The sequence below is a fragment of the Balaenoptera acutorostrata genome, chromosome 2 (genome assembly GCF_949987535.1).
Source record: "Balaenoptera acutorostrata chromosome 2, mBalAcu1.1, whole genome shotgun sequence".
NCBI classification, from domain to species: Eukaryota; Metazoa; Chordata; class Mammalia; order Artiodactyla; family Balaenopteridae; genus Balaenoptera; species Balaenoptera acutorostrata.
The window spans coordinates 172,799,635-172,813,845 of record NC_080065.1 but is presented as its reverse complement, the minus strand read 5'-3'; the positions used below and the strand labels follow the sequence as shown (position 1 = coordinate 172,813,845).

The following is a 14,211-nucleotide window of genomic DNA, read 5'->3' as shown; positions in this document are numbered from 1 at the left end:
AGTGCCAGGCGGCCTGTGTGCAGCAGGTGCTCAATGGATTCTGGTAGCGGTTATGGTTCCTGTAGGTATCAGAAGTCCTCCGTAATCCACCTCAGCTCTCTCTCCTGCCATTCCCTACAGTGCAGTGAAATCAGGCCAATTACTGGCCTCAGAACCCCTCCGGCTACTTCCCATCACCACACCTTTGCCCATGCAGTGCCCTCCGCTTGGAATGCCTTTCCTCCTTCCCCCCTTGCAAAACCGTGCTCAGCCTTTGAGGACACTCAACGCTTGCTCCTGAAACAGACAGGATGTCCCTTGCTTTGAGGCCACTCAACACTTGTCAATTATCGCGATGGGCTTATAGAGTGGTTAAGACAGCTGAGGACCCTGAATTTAGGGTTCAAATCCTAGTGTGCTGTGACATCTCCATTCCCTTGCCTGTGAAATGAGAGAAGGAAAGCCCTTTGTCCCTGCCTCAGTGGGCCAACCAGAACTAAGAGAGGGGGGCCAGGCCAGGGGGATGCCGTGGGCAAAGTGCAGGGCCCTGGAGCAGTAGGGAGGGGACTCGGGCCAGCACTCAGTCAAGGCCGAGCTGGTAGTAGCCTCAGGCCACTAGTGGAAGCTGCACCACTCAACTCTGTAAGGACGCAAATTGGAGGCCTTGGGGGACAGGACTGGGGGGCTACTGAGCTGCAGCCTGCCTCTGACCTCCAAAAAACAGGCTCCCTCTGTGGCCAAGCAGCCCTAGGATGAGGTGGGCAAGTGGAACAGGAACCCGCAGCCTCTTCTCTGGCCTCGTCCTGGGCCTTCTGGCCTGCACACAGCCTTGAGGTGGGCAGGGCTGAGACAGAGCCCCCTTCTAGCACTTGAGGGTGCTGGGGAGACGTGACCCTCCAGGGTGAGCCTGGGCCGGGTCTGGGCAGGAACCCGGGAGGCTGTGGGGACAGTCAGCAGGATGGAGCTGAGAACTGAGGAGGGAGAATTGTCAGGACCAGAAGTCTGAGTGAATGTGGGTTTGGGAGTGAGAGGCATCAGGGGCTTCAGTCTCAGGTGCCTGGAGTGGATGAGGAGGATGGTCTGAGACCAAGTATGCTTTGGGGACATATGGCATTGAGAGAGGGATTCAGGGAACTTCTGGCCTGAGATTCTGGGATGCAGGTCCTTTCTCAGCCTGAAATCCTGCAGATCATGTGGGGCACACAGTGGCTACTCAATAAACATTTACTGAGAGAAAGAATGGAGAGGGCTGTATACACAGGGAGGTCCGGGCCTGCAGGGTGGGGGAGATTTATTCAGCATGCATTGAGTCCTATCGTGTGCCAGCCTTGGGTTGAGCCTGGGATGCCACTGGGGGCAAGTAGAGACCTGGGCCTATCCTCATGGAGTAACGATCCAGTGCAGAAGATATAGTCAGAGAAATAAATGTCTAAGTCTAAATGGAGCTATTTGGAAAGAAAGGAACTAGTTCTATGAGAGCTTTATCAGGGGGCCTAACCTGGGCTGGGGAGTTGGGGAAGGCTTTGGGAGGATGGCTGGAGCTAAGGGATGGAGAATTCAGTGACAGGGTCAGGCACAGGAGAAGGTGTTTCTTTTTTTGTTTTTAATTAATTAATTTATTTTGGCCGTGCTGGGTCTTCACTGCAGCGTGCAGATTCTCTAGTTGCAGCACGTGGGCTTAGTTGTGGTATGTGGGATCTTAGTTCCCTGACCAGGGATCAAACCTGGGCCCCTGCATTGGGAGCGTGGAGTCTTAACCACTGGACCACCAGGGAAGTCCCAGAGAAGGTGTTTCTTTTCTTTTCTTTTCTTTTTTGGCTGCATCGGGTCTTCGTTGCAGCATGCAGGATCTTTCATTGCGGGCGTGCAGGCTCTTCATTGCGGCGCGAGGGCGTCTCTCTAGTTGTGGCATGCAGGCTCCAGGGTGCGTGGGCTCTCTAGTTGAGGTGCGTGGGATCAGTAGTTGTGGCGTGCTGGCTTAGTTGCCCTGTGGCATGCGGGCTCCAGGGTGCGTGGGCTCTCTAGTTGAGGTGCGTGGGATCAGTAGTTGTGGCGTGCTGGCTTAGTTGCCCTGTGGCATGCCGGATCTTAGTTCCCCGACCAGGGATCGAACCCGCGTTCCCTGCATTGGAAGGGGGATTCTTTACCACTGGACCATCAGGGAAGTCCCCCGGAGAAGGTGTTTCTGATAGAGGGTGCTGCATGTGCAACGGCCCAGCAGTGGGGATGAGGTGGATGTCAGTGTAACCAGAGTCAGGCAGAGAGTGGCCTGAACTCACTCGGGGGCGGGGCCAATGGGAGGCGCAAGATGGAGCAGGGTCTTGGTGGGGAGTTGGGGTTTTATTCCTAGTGGGCTGGGGGCCACAGGAGGATTTGGAGAAGCCCGCTGCCGCCGAAGTAGGGAGAGGAGGAGGAAGCAGGGCTTGGGACCTCCGGGAAGAGACCGGGGCACCTTGAGTGGGGGCATCAGGGTAGAGAGAAGTGGGAGGACAAGGGATGTCTTTGGGATAAGAAGATGTCTTACAGTCGTCCCTTGGTACCCATGGGGGGAATTGGTTCCAGGACCCCCCTTGGATACCAAAATCTGTGGATGCTCAAGTCCCTTATATAAAATGGTATAGTATTTGCATATAAGCTATGCACATCCTCCTGTATACTTTCAATCATCTCTAGATTACTTATAATACCTAATACTACATAAATGCTATGTTAGTGGGGCCTGCGGGGCTGGCTGGAAGCGCCAGGTCAGTGACACTAGAGCAGTGACACTAGAGCCACTGTGACTTCACCCCTGGGGTGAGACCACTCTGCGGTGTGCTCTATCCTGTCTCTCAAGGTCCTCAGTGGGATGGAGCCCTCGTTGCCCACCGCGTTGCCTGCAGAACTCCCCCCGCCTTAGGTCTTTACCCCCCATCTAGGTCTTCCTGGAGCCACTTCCCAAGTAATCCAGGGACCCTCAAGTCTTCGTCGTGGAGTCAGCTTTTGGGAGCCCCAAACCACTACTGATAATGAACAGTGGCCAGATTGAGTGGACTGGATTTGCTCATTCTACAGCCATTTAAAGAGGACCTCCCGGGACTTCCCTGGTAGTGCAGTGGTTAAGAATCCTCCTGCCAATGCAGGGGACACGGGTTCGAGCCCTGGTCCAGGAAGATCCCACATGCCGCGGAGCAACTAAGCCCGTGCGCCACAACTACTGAGCCCGCGTGCCTAGAGCCCGTGTTCCACAACAAGAGAAGCCACCGCAATGAGAAGCCCGTGCACTGCAAGGAAGAGTAGCCCCCTCTCCCCGCCAACTCGAGAAAGCCCATGTGCAGCAACGAAGACCCAACACAGCCAAAAATTTTTTAAAAATAAATAAATAAAATAAATAAATTTAAAAAAAAAAGAGGACCTCCCCACCCCGCACCCGCCAACACCTGACCAGACCCTCCCCATCTCTGGGGTATTTGGACCTCCCAAGCTCAGCATGATCATCTCCATGCCACAGATGCAGAAACTGAGCCCAAGGACTGTAATGGCCATGGCCACAGGCCCACAGGCCAGGAGGGGCGGGACAGTTGCGGGGTTTGAACGTGGGCCTGGCTCCCTTCCCACCCTTCCAACTCTCCCCAGTGGCTTAATTTGTATGGGGCTTGGGGTGTGAGTTGGGGTGAGGTGTATTTGGGGGGGCAGATGTGAGGAGAGCCAGGCAGACTCCAGGCCAGGACTCGGCTTCCGGACTTGGCTTCTCAGCCCCTCCCTCACCACATGCCCCATGAAACTGCAGGTTTAATGCATTCTTCTCCTCCCTGACCCAATTCAGGTTGGCCCACATGGGGAGGGTGTCCTGCTAACAGGAGGATCTGGGCTAGCTCCCCGCTGCTCACACACCTCTTTGGCTTTTAGCTGCCTAGCACCTGTCCCTCTCCCCACTCCAGCTGGCCTCAACAATCTCGTCCTCAAAAGCCCTAAGCAGGGACTTCCCTGGTGGTCCAGTGGTTAAGACTCCGTACTTCCAATGCAGGGTGCTCGGGTTCAATCCCTGGTCAGGGAACTAGATCCCACATGCCGCAACTAAGAGCCCGCATGCCACAACTAAAAAAAAAAAAAGATCCCACGTGCCACAATGAAGACCCAGCGAAGCCAAAAAAATATTAAAAAGAAAAAAGCGCCAGGCTCCCCTGGTGGCGCAGTGGTTAAGAATCCACCTGCCAATGCAGGGGACACGGGTTCAAGCCCTGGTCTGGGAAGATCCCACATGCCCTGGAGCAACTCAGCCCGCACGTGCCACAACTACTGAGCCTACGCTCTAGAGCCCGCGAGCCACAACTACTGGACCCGCGTGCCACAACTACTGAAGCCTATGTGCCTAGAGCCCGTGGTCCACAAGAAGAGAAGCCATCACCGTGAGAAGCCTGCATACCGCAATGAAGAGTAACCCCTGCTCGCCACGACTAGAGAAAGCCCGCGTGCAGCAACAAAGACCCAACACAGCAAAAAAAAATTAAAAAATAAATGAAATAAGTAAATTAGAAAAAAAAAATCTCCATAGCAGAAAAAAAAAAAAAAAAGCACCAAGCATATTCCAGCCTCCATGCCTTTGCCTGGGCAGTGGTTTCTATGGGAACACCTGGGGTCTTCAGTGCTAGCCGTGGGACCCCCACTTGCTGTCATCTCCCTCAGCCACCACCTCCTCCAACCACTGCCTGTTTCCTCATCTCCTTACCTGGAGGAACTAAGCAAACAACTCCAAACATTTATTGAGTGCCAGCTGTAGGCTGAGAGTCCAATCTTCCTCCTCAAAGTTCTCCCAACAGCCCATTATGAGTGGGGAAACTGAGGCACAGAGCAGTTAAGGTCCTTGCCCAAGTTGACACAGCTGGGAAATGAGGGGCTGGGTTTTGAGGAGGGAGCTCATTGTACCCATTGTACAGAGAGGAAAACTGAAGTCACAGAGGTGAAGTGACATGCCTAAGGTCACACATCAAGGACGTGCCGGAGCAGGTTTTGGGGTGACACTATTCCTGCGTTCAGTGTATAGAGGGGGAAGGTGAGGCTCAGAGGTCAGCACGGTGCCAGAGGACACATAGATGCGGGCATCGAGGAGAAGACTTGAATCTGGCTGCCAGAGGGGTTGGGGCGGGTCTACCCCATCAGGTGGGGCCAGCTGGGATGCACCTGTGCAGAGGTCGTGTGCAGCTGGGAGGATGGGTTAAACGGGGCTGGTGGGGCGCGGCTACTCACAACGGGTGGGTGGAGCCATGGAGTGAGGGGGTGGGATTGTTCCATTTGGTGGGCGAGGTGGGGTGGAGTCACACATGGTGGGCGGGGCTGGGGAAGGGAATTAGTGTGCCACGAGGTTGAGAATATGCTGGGGGCGAAGTTAGGCAGGCCAGCCACCCATGGTTGTGCAAAAACTGTGGTGTCTGCTCTGGCAGCTCCAGCGAGAAGCTGCAGGGCCACGTTATCCACGCACTGTGGAAGGGAGGGGGCTGCCGACCTAAGCTCCTCTGCAGAGAAATGGGACCGCGATCCCCACCCCCTGTCTGAGCCCCACTCCCCTAGGCCTCTCTAAGCCTCAGTCTCCAAGTCTGACAAAACATTTGCAATATATATCACAGACAAAGGGTTAATATACCTAATATAGAGTTCCCAAAAATAAAGAAGAAAATCAATTACCCTATATTTAAAAATGGACAAGAGATCACATTAAATAAGTGCACTAGCCCTGAAAACATGCTCAACCTTGCTCTAATAAGAGAAATGAAAATTAAAACTACACAGAGGGCATTCTCTTTGCTACCTTCTCTATCCCTTCATCATTCCTATGCCTGGAATGCAGATGTGATGGCTGGAGCTGAGGCAGCCATCTTGAACCATGAGACATTGGACATGGAGGCCACCACGTAAAACAAGGCTGAATTCCAGAGGACTTTGTGGAGCAGTCACCATGCCTGCCCTGGACCATCTACCTCTGGACTTTTACAAGACAGAAAATACACTTCCATTTTGTTTGGGGAAAAATATACATGGAGATAGAAATATGACCCTTCATTCTTGGTGAGGCTGTGAAGAAACAGGCACTCTTATTCACCACTGGTGGGAATGTAGAATAGTATAATGGCATGGTGGAAGTATGTAGCAAATCTGCATGTTCATTTGCCCTTTGAACCAGCAACCCTACTTCCAGGAATCTTGTCCAAAGAGATGTGTGGGAAATGCATGATAATAACAGAGACTGGAAATGACCTAGAGGGGATGATGGGAGGAACTATCCATACATCCACCCAATGGAATACACCACTGTAAAAAGAAATGAGTAATGGGACTTCCCTGGTGGTCCAGTGGTTGGGAATCCATCTTGCAATGCCGGTTCAATCCCTGGTCAGGGAACTGGGATCCCACATGCCACAGGGCTACTGAGCCTACACGCCACGACTAGAGAGCTCTCATGCTGCAACTGGTGAGCGTGTGCACTGCAACTAGAGACAGACCCACGCGCTGCAACGAGGAGCCCACACGCCCCAACGAAAAGATCCCCCGTGCCACAACTAAGACCTGATGCAGCCAAATAAATAAATAAATAAATAAATATATTTTTAAAAAGCAATGAGTAAAAAAGCTCTATATTACCGGAGTCATCTCCAAGGTATGTTATAAAGTGCAAAGGGCAAGATAGAGAAAAGTGCATGTAACAGGCTATCATTTATCTAAGGGGGATTATGAATGTATATTTACTTACTTATATTTAAAACGGAAGAATAAACCTCAACATTTAAAAGGAAGAAACAGGATGAAAGGGACAGGCTAAAAGCTGATTTATCTGAGTTTATCTTGTTTTGTAAATGTGACTTTGGGATCATGTGACTGTTTTGCACGGTTACAAAACAAAATTAAATGAAAGGGAGAGAGAGAAACAAAAAACTTGAAATAAAAAAAATGAGACAAATGGGGAATTCCCTGGCCGTCCAGTTGTTAGGACTCTGTGCTTTCCCTGCGGAGGGCCCGGGTTCAATACGTGGTTGGGGAACTAAGATCCCACAAGCTGCGCGGAGTGGCCAGAAAAAGAAAAAACGAGAGAGAGAGAGAGACAAATGAATCTAATTGTGCTTCTGAGCTGTTGGCTTAACCCCACAAACAGGAATTATTTCAGATGACTTTAGAACACAGTCATTTGAACACAGTATACAGTACATAAATCATATTCCCTGGTGGGGAATCATAGCATTAGTAATAATATTGGTGTTGCTATTCTGAAACTATTATATATATATATTTTGGATAAAGCAACTAAGTCATTTTGTTAATGTTAGAAACCAAGATTTTCAGTGTTAGAGGAAAGATGTACAAATAAAGCAAAGAAGTTAAGTAAAATTCTGTGATCCTAAATAGTTGAATTGGAAAATCAGTAAGAATACAGCATGTATTGTCTCTCAAACAGAAGAAGTATGCTCTCACTCTGTCCACTGAAAAGGCCTAGAAACAGTGACCAGATGTGCAACAATGAGCACCTTTGATGCCAAATGCAGTCTCTAAATACCATTTCCCACAAAAGAAGCCAGGGCTCCTGGAGGAATGGCTGATTCCAGGTCTGGGCAGGAAATGGGCCAGAGGATCCAGGAGCATCTTGTGAGGCCAGAAAGCAAGGATGTTTCTAAAGACCTTCGGGGTCATATTAGAGAGAAGGAGGGAAGGAGGGAAGAAGGGAGAGAGGGAGGAAAGGAGGGAAGGAGGAAGGAAAGGAAAGAAAGAAGGAAGGAAGGAAGGCAGGAAGGAAGGAAGGAGGAGGAGGAAAGGAAGGGGGGAGGGAGGAAGGAAAGGGGTATTTCCTGGGTCTCCATTGAAAGGTGCTCAGAATCATCTCATTTTTCTACAAGCTGGACTCTCATACACCTGACACTTGTCAGCATTCAGAAGCAGGCGTGTTTGGGCTGATTTTGCAATTGTCCTGCAGGGCACAGAGACAGCCTGGGCCCCTGTTGTCTCAGGAGAACCCCGGCTTTGCCCCTTCCCACTCTACCTCTGGGTGCGCAAGGTAACCTCCCTGAACCTCGGCCCCCCTCAGCCTGTACTGGAGAGGTCCAGAGAGGCGTCGCTTGGAAGACCCCCCGCCTTAGTTCCCTTCTCAAGGCTGGGCAAATAGGGAAGCCTCTCTGGGTCTCAGTTTCCCCTTCTGGGCTGCCCTGAAGCTCGGGGTCCCGTGGATGTTCCCTCACTGGGGTGAGGTGGGCGTGGGAACGCCAAGGACCAAATTCCCCACCTACTCTCCAATCCGGGGGTTCAATTAGGGCAGAGATGACATATGCCCCTGGAGCAGGGGTAAGGGGAGGCAGAGAGAAGAACTTGGAGCTCTGCCAATTATGAGCCCAAAGGGGCATGAAGTGTAACCATGGCACCCAGGCCTCCCAGCTCCTCAACCATCCCAGCAATGGCAGCAGCTGATACTCCTGGACTCTGCCCTGGTCCAAACCAGGTAGAGGAGAGCAGAGGAAGTCAAAATTATTATGCCTGTTTTCCAGAGAAGGAAACTGAGTCTCAGAGTGCTGGAGTTGCCCCAGGGCACCAAGCCAGATGAGTGCAGGTCTGGGCTGCATCCTCACATCCCACCCCAGTCCTGGCCCCTTCCAGAGATGCCCAGTGGCCATGGCTGGGGTCATCTTCAAATTGGGGAAAGTGTAAACAGTCTACCCCATAGCTGGACCTCAGAAGAGGTTCTTGTGGCTTCTGGTCCCTTAACCACTTCTGTCCCTTCATTTATTCATTCATTCATCCATCCATTCATTCATTCCATAAAGATATGTTGAGGTCTAACCATGTCATGGGCCCTGGGCTGGGTGTGGGGGGGTGTACAAAAAGCATAAAAGGCAAATATATAAATAAGGAGAGGTCACATGACAATAGGTACTGAGAAGGAAATTGAACAGGAAAGGGGAGATGGCTGGGAGAGCATGGGGGGGATGCATTTGGAGACGTGACATTTGAACTGAGAGCAGAAAGAGTAGGAGTCAGGCACACTGAGATCAGCAGGAAAGGCATCCCAGGTCGAGGGCACAGCACATGCAAAGGCCCTGAGGTAGAAAGGAGCTGGGAGTGTTTGAGGAACATTGAGGAGGGTGGTGAGGCTGGAGCAGGGTGAGCAAGGGGGGGGAGGGAGAAAGAGGAGGCCAAGGAGATGGGCAGGGACTGGGCCTCCTTGGAGGGCCGCAGGGAGTAGGATTCTAGGATGATGGGAGACATGGGTAAGCTGGGGAGTAACCTGATATGGTTTTTAAGTTCTGGAAAGCCCCCAGCGTCTGCTGTAGGGAGAAAGGACTCAGGGACAGTGGTGTCAGGGGGCATGGAGTATAACTATGGCTCCATTCAACATTTATTAGGCACCAACTGTGGCCCCTAGGCCTCCTGGCTTCCTGACCATCCCCAAACCTTCTGAGGGAGAGATGGCCTGCCTGAACAGGGGGAGAATTTGGCCAGTGGAGGAATGTTCTAGAGGCTGAGGGAGGCAAGAAATCTAGGGAGACTCCTGGATATTTGGGTGCTTGATGGAGCCTCTCCCTGATTTGGGGAGACTAGGGGGGAACTGGGCCAGTTTGAGGGTGGCCTGGGAGCCTCATGTTCACCTCTCCCAGTGGACAAAAGTGCTATATGTAGGCATGCACTTGAACGTCCCCTTGGCAAAGACATGCTGGACCTTCCGCACTGGGACTGCACACACAGTCCAGACAACTACCTTCCCCCTCAGAAGAAGGCAGAAAAAGGAAAAAAAAATTTAAAGGTGGGGTCAGGGTGGGAAGGAGACAGAGTGAGATGTTTCGCCATCCCTGCAGGAAGGAAGCGAGTTAGAGCTGGCCTCTGCCTCCCCACCCTGCTTCCTCTGGCAAACGCTCTAAAAAAGTCATTCCATTTTGCTGACAGGGCAAAGCTTGCTTGGCTGGCTAGCTGTTAGGACAGGCCCACAGGAGACCTGGAGACTGTTCTGGGTTAAGTTGGATATTTCTGGGTTGTAGTCCCTGCCCTATCCCTGGTTACCTGTGTGAGCTTGGGTATGGATGGACTTTTTAAGAAAATTTTCTGGAGCAACTGGATATCCATGTGGGACAAAACAAACCTTGATCCCTACCTCATGCCATACACAAAAGTTCACCTTTTAAAACTCTGAGCCTCTTCTGGGAGATGGTCCCCACCTTGCAGAGCTCTGGTGGGATTGGGTCCCAGTAGGCCTGCTGTGCAGCTGGCACTCAAGCTACTGCCGTTATTATTTCTTTAAAGTTCTATGAGGAGCACACATGAGTGCATGTAAAACTGGAGAAATCTGAATAAAATCTGTCGATTGTATCCATGTCAATTTCCTGGTTGTGATAATGTACTGTAGTCACGCAGGATGTTCCCACTGGTTGAAGTGGGATGCAGGGTACCCTAATTCTCTCTGTATGTTTTCTTTGTTTTCAACAGTTTTATTGAGATATAATTCACAGGTCATACAATTCACCCTTTGAAAGTGTTCAACTCAGTGGTTTTTAGTATATTCACAGAGTTGTACAATCACCACCACTATCTAATTCCAGAGTATTTTAATCACCCCCAGAAAGAAACTCTGTTCCCATTAGCAATCACTTCTCATTTTCCCCTCCCCCAGCTCCTGTCAGCCGCTAATCTACTTTCTGTCTCTACATATAGATTTGCCTATTCTAAACATTTTATATAAATAGAATCATATAATATGTGACCTTTTATTTTATGTCTGGCTTCTTTCACTTAGCATAATGTTTTTAAGATTCATCCATGCTGTGGCATGTATCAGTATTTTCATTCCTTTTTGTGCATGAATGATTTCCCACTGTATAGATGTCTCATTTTTTATTTACCCATTCATCAGTTGGTAGACATTTGCATTGTTCCTACTTTTTTTTTTTCAGTTTATAAAAGGAATATTTATTCAACAAGTTTCACTTAGCGCAATACACCTAAAATGAAAATCACAGTACAATGAAAAGATTTAAATCAAGGCCTCAGAATTTCATACAAACACCAAGACCAAAATCCTAAAGTATTGGTATTGCGTCTCAAATTTTCCCCATTAACTTAAAAAAAAGCTTAAACTTACGTGCCATAGAGGTTATTAAACGAAACTAGAATTAACAAACATGCGAAATGTTTCACTTTTAATTGTAGACACAGCTATATTGAGTTTTACAAAAAAGCATGTCTTTCAACAATGCATCCAACAGTGTTCAATGTAATGTGGTGTAAGCAACATGTAACATAATTCAACTGCTTTAACCTAAATACACCTACTGCTTAAGTACATCCTACAATATAACTAACGTGAGAAAAGCTGAAAATTATTTAACAGTAATAGATTACTCAACCTAGTTACATCCTAAATGAATGTTTGTGTTCAAAAATACTGAACCTTAAGTCTTTAAAACAATCCTGATTTCCACTTAGAGTAAGCATAAATCACAAGCTTGTATTGCTAAACTGTTAAAACTTAAGTTTTGTTTTTCTTTAAAAAAATGTTGACCAAGAGTCAGTGATCAGGATCAATTACATTCCCCATCCACCACTCACACTGGACGTGCTAGACATCCCTCCCATTCTGTTCACTCCCATAGATGCTCGGCTTCCACTATTGCAGTAGCTGCTGTTCACTGCTCCTTGGCTGCCTATGCAATGTTTGATTGAAAATCACTGGAGTTTTCCTGTAAAACTTGGTCATATCCACTCATGCTGCTCTGGCCACCGTAGCCGCCTCCATAACCACCACTCAGCTGCTGGCTGGCTGGGCCGCCATAACTGGACTGGTTTGACAAGCCCATGCCTCCCATCATTTGGCTACCATAAGCACCACCGCTTGCTCCTGCTGTAGAATTCAAGAAGACTTCTACATATCTGTGTTGCATATTTGCTTTGTCTTTTGACATAGCTGCCACAGCATCTTCATGAGTTGCAAACTCGACATCTGCTTCACCAGTTACTCTGCCATCGGGACCAATTTCAATATGTACTCTCACAGGGTTGAGTGGTGAAAAAAAAATTATAAATGTCGTTCTCAGTAGCTCTGTAAGGTAATCCCCGCATGTGTACACAGTGTCCTGTTGTGCTCTGGAAAGTAGAGCCACCATCCCCGTATCTGTGATCTGACATTCCTGAAAAACAATAATTGAGGTCTCTTCCAAATCTATCTGACCCAAATCCATAGCCATCATTATAGCCATTATAATCATCATAGCCCCCATAACCTCCACCATAAGCACCACACCTCATCCTTTCAAAGCCAGCTCCTCTTCCAAAGCCGTTATACCCTCTGCCAGCCCCAGGTCTGTCATAGGGACCTGGCCGCTGCATGGCTGTAAGTTTTCGTGGTGGATCATAGTGAGTTCTAACTTCAGCTCGACTGCTCTTAAAGATTTCGATATACCTGTGCCCTATTCTTTCCTTGTGTTTCTTTAGAGCCTTTTCAGCTATTTCCTGTGAAGCAAACTGCATGAAGGCCTCCCCCGTACTCCTCCCCTGGAAGTCCACCGGCAATGTTATCCCATTTGGCACGATTTCCAACCCTGAGAAGAACTGAACAATTTCTTCCTTGCTACATCCAAAGGGGAGTCCTCTAAGCCGTACAAAGCCATCATTGGCCGTGTCAGGACTATTTGGACCAGTATGCTTCAACACCCAATCCATTTCAACGTTGTTTGACTTGAATACTTCAACATATCTGTGTCCCATAGTTTCTCTGTCTTTTTTCAGGGCCAATTTGACTTCATCTTCTGATTCAAGTTCAACAAAAGCCTCACCACTCGGTCTGCCTTCTCTGGTGTAGATGAAACGAATACCTTGAGCCCCATTTTGAATTTTGCAGTCAGAAAAAAACCGCTGCACTTCGTCGGCCGAGCAAGACCAAGGCAAGCCCCGGACCTTCACCACGAATCCCTCGCCGCCTTTGGTGCCCAACATCGTCGTCTCTTAGGGGGTCCTGGCGTCGAAACAGCCTGCAAACACAACTTCGGCGCGGCTGAGAAGAAAATCTGTTCCTACTTTTGACTGTTATGAATAATGCTGCCATGAATATTCACATGCAAGTTCTTGTATGAATATATACTTTCAAGTCTCTGTCTTATTTTTACAACCGCACGTGAATCTAGAATTATTTAAAAATAAAAAGTTTAATGAAGATAACCAACAAGGACCTACTGTATAGCACAGGGAACTATACTCAATATTTTGTAATAACCTATAAGGGAAAAGAATCTGGAAAAGAATATATAACTGAATCATATACATAGATATATAACTGAATCACTATGCTGTACACCTGAAACTAACACAACATTTTAAATCAACTATACTTCAATTTTAAAAAAACGAAAAAAAAAGAACTTGAAAGCAAAAACAAAAACCAAAGTTTAATGAAAGGGAGAAAAAGACTTGCAACGCTGAGACATTAAGATCAGATAGTGAAAATAATGGAGGACAATAAAATTATTTTTTAAAGTGGGGGACAACCTCTATGAAGATAGTGAGATGCATACAGCTATTTGAAACATGATGTACTGGGAAGGGCACCAGGTGACCTGCCAGGTTTACTTGGGTGGTGGTTACCTGGGTGTGTCCATATCAAAAATTAACCAGGGACTTCCCTGGTGGCACAGTGGTTAAGAATCTACCTGCCAATGCAGGGGACAAGAGTTCGAGCCCTGGTCCGGGAAGATCCCATGTGCCGCGGAGCAACTAAGCCTGTGCACCACAACAACTGAGCCTGCATGCCACAACTACTGAGCCCACGTGCCACAACTACTGAAGCCCGCGCGCCTAGAGCCCGTGCTCCTCAACAAGAGAAGCCACCACGATGAGAAGCCCGCGCACCGCAACAAAGAGTAGCCCCTGCTCGCCGCAACTAGAGAAAACCCGTGGGCAGCAACGAAGACCCAATGCAGCCATAAATAAATAAATTAATTAATTAATTAAAACTCCATAAATTAAAAAATAATAATAATAATAAAGAAAAAATAAAATATATAAATTTACATTTACCAAAAATTTTAGAAAACATTACAAAAAATGTCAATGGGGGATTAAAGTAGTCCATTTAAGGAAAACAAATGAGGTAGATCTATGTGTATAGATGTGCACATATATTCATAGAACAGTGTGTAAACAAAACAATTTGCAGATTAATATGTAGAGTAGAATCACATTTCTGTAAAAATAAGAAAAAAAATTGTATATAATGTCTGCATCTGTATATTTATACCT

General features: G+C 48.3%; 1 pseudogene; it reads right to left on the bottom strand.

Moving 5' to 3' along the window:
• Positions 1 to 11,107: 11,107 nt before the first annotated feature.
• Positions 11,108 to 12,975, bottom strand: LOC103002090 (heterogeneous nuclear ribonucleoprotein H-like; annotated as a pseudogene).
• Positions 12,976 to 14,211: the final 1,236 nt, after the last annotated feature.